The sequence below is a fragment of the Mirounga leonina genome, unplaced genomic scaffold, assembly GCF_011800145.1.
Source record: "Mirounga leonina isolate KUSES-001 unplaced genomic scaffold, KU_Mleo_1.0 Mir_454, whole genome shotgun sequence".
Lineage (NCBI taxonomy): Eukaryota > Metazoa > Chordata > Mammalia > Carnivora > Phocidae > Mirounga > Mirounga leonina.
The window spans coordinates 3,400,332-3,407,230 of record NW_023270763.1 but is presented as its reverse complement, the minus strand read 5'-3'; the positions used below and the strand labels follow the sequence as shown (position 1 = coordinate 3,407,230).

At 49.9% G+C, this 6,899-nt stretch overlaps 1 long non-coding RNA gene across 1 annotated transcript; it reads left to right on the top strand.

The window, feature by feature from the left end:
• Positions 1 to 3,475: 3,475 nt before the first annotated feature.
• Positions 3,476 to 5,486, top strand: LOC117999183. The gene is made up of 3 exons (XR_004676230.1): positions 3,476 to 3,549; positions 5,126 to 5,211; positions 5,295 to 5,486. It is a non-coding gene; the product is annotated as an uncharacterized LOC117999183 (long non-coding RNA).
• Positions 5,487 to 6,899: the final 1,413 nt, after the last annotated feature.

Below are 6,899 nucleotides of genomic sequence, written 5' to 3'. Positions count from 1 at the left end.
GAGGACACTTGTTTACAGCGTGAGAGCTGCCACGAGCAGGCAGAGCGTGGCCTTGGTCCACCTCAGCAGGAAACATGTGCGCCGCGTGACCGTGAGGGCCAGGCTGTGTCCCCTCTGCAAGTTCACGCACCAACGTCCTAACCCCGAGCACCCCAGGGAGTGACTGTATGGGAGACAGGCCTTTACAGAGGCGACTGAGCTAAACTGAGGTCGCTGGGATGGGCCCTCATCCAATCTGACTGGTGTCCTCAGGGGAGACTGGGACGCACAGAGCCAGCACTCGTGGGCAGAGGAAAGGCCGCGCAAGGACTGGCGGGAAGGTGGGTCTGGAAGCCAAGGAGAGGCCAGCCCTGTGACACCTTGATCTTAGATCTGCAGCCTCGAGGTTGCGAGGCAACAAATGTCTGTTCTGTAAGCGCCCGTGGGTGATGCTTGGTCACGGTGACCCCAGCGGAATGACAGGTACCCCAGTGTTGCTGGCCTGTGCGGGTTCCTGGGCGAGCACTCGATCTTAGTGAGCATGCAGATCCCTGAATGCCGAGTCCACGAACAGTGAGGGTCAGCTGGACTGCCCCTGAGTCCAGTGCCCGGAACGTTCCGTGCTGCCTCAATCAGGCACCCAGGCTCTGACTGAATCACAGGCCCTCGCAGAAAACAGGCCAGGATCTCGGAGGCGTGAGTGGGTCAAACGGGACCTGAAGGAGAGAATTTCTCATCAAGAGCCCAGCTCTGTTCGTGGTCTGTGGGGTCTATTATTTCTCAAACTCAGTTATAGTTTAAATTCCTTCCACAAACATTTACTTCGTTTGAAGTGCTGAACATATTTTAGGGCGCCAGAGCCCAACTGAAGCTATAAGACAACCTGAACCCCAGGGGTGTGAAGGCTCCCTGCTGCGCAGCGACGCCACGTGGACAGATGCCTGGTCATGGACCCCTGGCGGCCACAGCACTGTGTGCTGAGCACTGATGCCAGGACAGCCTGACCCCCAGCCACACGAACCCCCCCCCCACCGTTGTTTCCTGGCAAGGATCACGGATTTACACGGACACATCTGCCCCCATAACCGGCAACCTCAGATCGATGGCTGGGATTTCCAGGGTGACTGGGAGGGGTGAGCGGTACTGCTCATGATCCCCCAAAATACCGACTTTGTGACATCGCTTGTTCGCTCGGCTGCTCTCATCGTTTGCAGATCCTGTCTTTGGGAATTTGCCTTCCTGCTAAAATCTATCTGTAACCCCCACGTGAGTGCTCACGGTGCATCCGTGTGCATTTGCAGACGCTGACAGATCAGGGAGAAATCGGGAGTCTGTCCACTTCCACGTTCCGAGCTGAGGTCCAGCAAACTACGCTCTGCTTTGTCGTCACTGCTACTGCTCTTTCAGAGAGTTAGTCCTTCTGTTATGAATTCTAGTTAGTTGTGGTTTTGTAGATGCTAAATCATTTTTTATATATTGTTTCTTTCCCTTTGCCTGTGGTTTCACACAAGGGCAGGTCTCCCTTCTACTCTAACTCCCGTTTCGCCCCACCTCCTCTGCGGTCCTCCGCATTCGCCCTGCTCTTCCTGGGGAATTTCTGTCTCCTGGGCTGGTCTCGGTTCCAAAGCTGCAACCAAGCCAGGGGCCCCTTTTGCCAGAAGTGTCCTTTATGGCTTTTCCTGCCATGTGCGGCCGCGGTCGGTCATATTTCTGGTTGTTTGCCAGGACATTCCCAACCAATGGAGAAGACAGCGTGGTGACAGCAGAGCTTAGCAATGGGACTGGGCCGGGCCTGAGGACATCGTTGAACCCCTAGCCTGGGATGAGTTCTACCCCTGGATTTTTGTAAGAAGCCAGTTTGACTTGAGCCGCCTGGCCGCTGCACCAAAAGCTTCCCCAGCGACTGAGGCATGAGCCTCTCTTCATCCTTGTGGTCACTGCCCAGGGCCCCATGTGATGCCCCCCCCACCCCCCCAGCTCCTGGCCGCGGGTCCGGAGTAACAGCTGCCACACAGGGCTCGAGGTCCCAGTCCTTTCCACAGCCTGCCCAGTGCAGCCCATTAACGCTGCCATTTGTACGTGACTTCCTGAATTTCCCCCAAGGAGCCATTTGCCCGCTCTGTGCTTCGGGGGGACCAGCGAGCGACTTTTCTTTGATCTCCCACCTTCGCCCTCCATCCCCAGCTTACCCACACGTATGTAAGGTCCAATGTCCATAAACCCCTAACCCATCACACTCATGGCAGCTCTGTTCCCCTGGCTGAACCCTAACAGATACACTAAGAGTAAAACGTGAAATGGTTAAAATTCCCAGGGTGGTTCCTGTGATGCAGAATACGCTGGAAGCCCTTGCCTCTCAGTCCTGGCACCCGACCGGGGAGCTCTTCAGGATCAGCTGCCCTTGCGCAGGAACAGGGCCAGTGGGAATCTTGCCCCGAGGGCAGAAACCTACATTTTGGTCAACTGACATCTTGTCAATTCTTTTTTTCCTGCTTGGGAGACCTCAGCCCACTTAGATCTTTATCCTTCTGGGTATTTTTTCTTTCCAATTCTTTGCTGACTTTCAGATCCTGTCAGTCTCGGTAATGCTGTTCCTAAGGTCCTTGGGTCTCCAGCAGGCAGAGCCTAACGAGCAGGCCTCACGTGGAGGTTCTAGCATTTTTTAAGGTTGTGATTCCATTTCTTGTTATACGGATTTCAGGTCAAATTTTTCTTCCACTGCTTCAAAGTCTCTAACCATTTTCAGGTTTTTACATCAGGTTTTTCTGCAGGGATTCTGGGGGTGGATGATGCTCTGGTTGCAATGGGGTGCAGAGTGGTGGGACCCCCCCCGGCAATTTTAACTCCATTCCTCAGTATTCTTTCCCCTAACTTCCCGTGCTCCAGTCAGGCTGAATGGTGGCAGATTCATGGACACCGAACACACTTCCTTTTTGCTTTAAAGGCCCTTTCCCTTCCTGATTTGCCTGTTGACTCTCAGTCTGAGTCACCACGCTGGGAAGGGTTCTCTGGTCTCCCAGGAGGAGCAGAGCCCTCCACCCGGTCTCAGGGTCTCTATGACTCATACATTTGTAACAGCACCTAACTGTGTTGTGCGTCTGTGTACAAGTCTGCTCCTTCACTCAACTGTGAGCTTCTTAAACATTGGGACCTTCTTTTATTAAACTTTTAAAATCTCTGCGCCCCAGTCTGGGAATACTATTGGTGTGTATTGGTCAGCTGCTGCCACAACAATGTTGCATAACAAATCGCCCCCAAACTCACTGGTATTCCATAACAAGCATTTATTTCTGGCCCACCTGTCTGCTGGTTGGCTGGGATTTGATCCAGGCTAGGTCTGGCTCTGCTTGGTTCCAAGTATGCGCTCAGTTCAGGTCTGCTCTGAGGCACATTCTTCACACGGGGTTGGCCTAAGTGCAGGAGGGCAAGTCCGACTGGATGAGCCTATTTTGAGCCTTTGCTTCTCACTGTGTTGGCTAAACCATGACGTGGCCAAGCCCCGTGTCCAGTCGTGGAGAGATCCTCTGCCTGCTGTGGAGCCATGGCAAGGACGTGGATACACGACTACCCGTGAGTAAAGAATTCACACCAGTGATTCGGTCTAACCCAGGGCACTTAAAATATTTGTTACATGAACAAATAAGGAATATTCAAGACATTCAGGAAGATTCTCATGGTTGTATAGCACTCAGCAATTGCAAATTTACACACACGGGAGACCAAACTTTGGGAAGCTGCTTCCAATGTGTCCCCAGCACCCCCACCCCCCATCCATTTCTAAAGCAGCAATGATGGTCTCAACTTCACCTGGAGGCTCAACACCCTGGGGCTCAGCATCGTAAACTGACAACAGCCTTGACTGAGGTTGTCCAGCATCGGGAAGCTACACAACCCAGTGCCATCTGGGTAAGCCCACGTTCAGCCCTCCTGTTTCCTCTACTAACATTCCCACATGCATCAAATGGGAGCCAAAGGCTGAAACCATATTACATTTTTGGAGACCATCTTATTTTATTAGACCATGAGTTTTGGCATGTGCACGGCATTCTTAACAAAAGCTTACAAAAGAGCAAATATTTTGGCTCTTTATTGTTCTTCTCTTAATGTTTGTTCTTTTGATTATTTGCGAAATTCTATTAAAAAAAAACGAGGGAGATAGGCCCTTTCCAGCTCCCAGCCCATTGACGTCAATCCTAGGGATTTTTATGCAGTGAAATTTATTTTTCAGGTTCATTTTTGTCGAGTTGGTGCAGAATTTTCCTTCATAATTTGTAGAGAGGTAGAGGTCAGGAATCATATGCATAAATATTTATTTCCTAAACAGTTAATTCTTACGCCAAAAATGATTTTGGAAAGTTGGGAGAATAAATTTTCATTATGTTGCAGAAAATGTTGAATAATTTAATCGGCGTTTTCAAAGACCTGCCTATGAAATAAAAGTAAGGTGCACAGAGGGATGGATGTTGGGGGTTGTTCAGACAGGGAAATTTGCCCCACCCTCAGAGTCAGAGGGGGACAGGCAGGGAAAGAAGGGATCGCATCAGGGAGTGACTCAAAAACCTCCAAACTGACTGATCCAGTCCCTGTCACCTGAAGCTGGAGAGGAAAAGTAACGCGTAGTCATATCACCAATTACCAGGCCCGGGAGGTCCTGCCCGCCTGTGTGTCTTGTGTACGTCATTCTAGAGGGCAATGCTCCAATACTTGGGGAAGGAGATGAGGTTTTGCTGGGAACTATCTCATTATCATCATTTCTATAAAAACCACATGACCTGTTGTGGGCAATCTCTCTCTCTGTCACGGCACGGCTGCACCGCTAGTTTTATAAAACACATCATTTGGGTGGGCATTCTCAACAACGGATGCTCAGCTTGGGCACTGCTGACCTGCCTTGTTGTGTGGCCGCCCGGTGCCCAGCGGGATGTGTAGCAGCACCCCTGGTCTCTGCCTCCCTGACACCAGGAGCTCTGCTCCCCCAGGGTGACAAACCAAGAACGTCCCCAGACATTGCCAAGTTGTTCCTTGCGGGGGCAGAGTGGCCTCTGGTTGAGAACCATTGCTCTAGTCCAATCTAAAAACAATTATGTGGTTGGTAATCGGGGACATGCAAATTAAAACAAGACTTAAATACTATTTGCCCCACTAGGTTTGCAAGCACGTCAAGTTGGATAATGTAGAATGTTGGCAAAAGTGCAGGGAAACAGGTTGTTCCAAGCAGGAGTGTTGGAACAGGTATGTGGCGGGGGTGGGGGTGGGGTGGGGTGGCGCAATCAGTAGTTTCTATTAAAATTAAAAACGCACATATCCAATGACAGGAGATGTCCTTCCAGTATCAACCCAGAAGAAACAGCAACGCTTTAGATGAGGAAGCATTTAGACAATGTTCACCGCAGAATTACTTGCTATAGTGAAAAACGGAAAGCCCACGTGTCCGTCCGCAGATCAGAAGCTAATTATGCCGCTGTGACTGGTGCTGTGGACAACTTTGCAGCAGCTAAAAATAATTAGGTGCATCTGTGTGTACTAACATGATGGAACATCTAGATGCAGCATTAAGAAATAAAAAGCAAGTCACCAAATGAAAGGTACAGAATAATTTCATCTACGTGACGCTCTCTCTCACACCCAAACACCCCATTTTCCTCAGCTGCATGTTTATGTATGTAAATAGGAAAACGTAGAAAAAGATGTGGAGGGGCGCCTGGGTGGCTCAGTCATTAAGCGTCTGCCTTTGGCTCAGGTCATGATCTCAGGGTCCTGGGATCAAGACCCACATTGGGCTCCCTGCTTGGCAGGAAGCCTGCTTCTCCCCTCCCACTCCCCCTTGTGCTTGTGTTCCTGCTCTCACTATCTCTCTCTGTGTCAAATAAATAAATAAAATCTTTAAAAAAAAACAAAAGATATGGGAACACTGGGAGCGGGAGGGCCACCATGACCACCATCTCTTTTCCTTAGGGATTGGTGAGGGCTTTTGGTGGTGAGTCTGGATGGAGAAGGATGGGGGTCGGGGGTTAGTTGAGGATGAAGCGAGGGCTTTGAGAGCCTGCCTTTCAGAACCTTGGCAGCCACTGGAGAAGAGGGAGAGGGGCTCTGGGGAGAGCAGGGGGAAGTGCTTGGGGAGAGAGTGCAGGGCAGTGTTCATTCAAAAGGAGAGCATCATACATGCGTATTCACGGCAGCATTATTCGCAAGAGCCAACAGGTGGAAACAACCCAGGTGTCCACCGGTGGATGAACGAATAAACAAAATGGAACCCATCCAGTGGATACTATTCAGCCATAAAAAGAAAGAAACATGACACCCGCTACGACGTGGATAAACCTTGGAAAAAAGATGCTCAGGAAAAGGAGCAGACCCAGAGGTGACATGTCCTAGGATTCTGTTTATATGAAATGTCCAGAGGAGGCAAGTCTATGGAGGCAGAAAGCTCACTGGTGGTTGCCGGCGGTGGGCGGGGTGGGGAGTAACTGCTAATTGGGATGGGGTCTCCTTTCGGGGTGATGAGAAAGTTCTAGAACTGGATAGAGTTGTGGTCGTACTATGTTGTGGACGCGCTAAACGCCAGACCTGTTGACTTTAACATGATTAATTTCGTTAGTGAATTTCATCTCAATAAAAATAAAATTTTTTTAAAAAAAGTAGGCACCACTTATTCTGAGAACTAATGAGGGAAAGAGCCCAAGTGACTTTTCCGTAACACCAGAGCTCAGGGTGAACCCTTTATGGAGTTCATGTTTGTTGTCAGGGACATGGGGAAATTTTCACTCTATTAATTAATGAAAGGCAAATACTTGGATTATTGACAAAACACCAAGTTAATAACTCAACTTTGCCAAACGCTTGGTTGAAAAACATGGAGAAGGCGCTGCCCGGGCCCTACCCGGAGTGGAAACAGGAACACTAATAATCATGTGATAAAC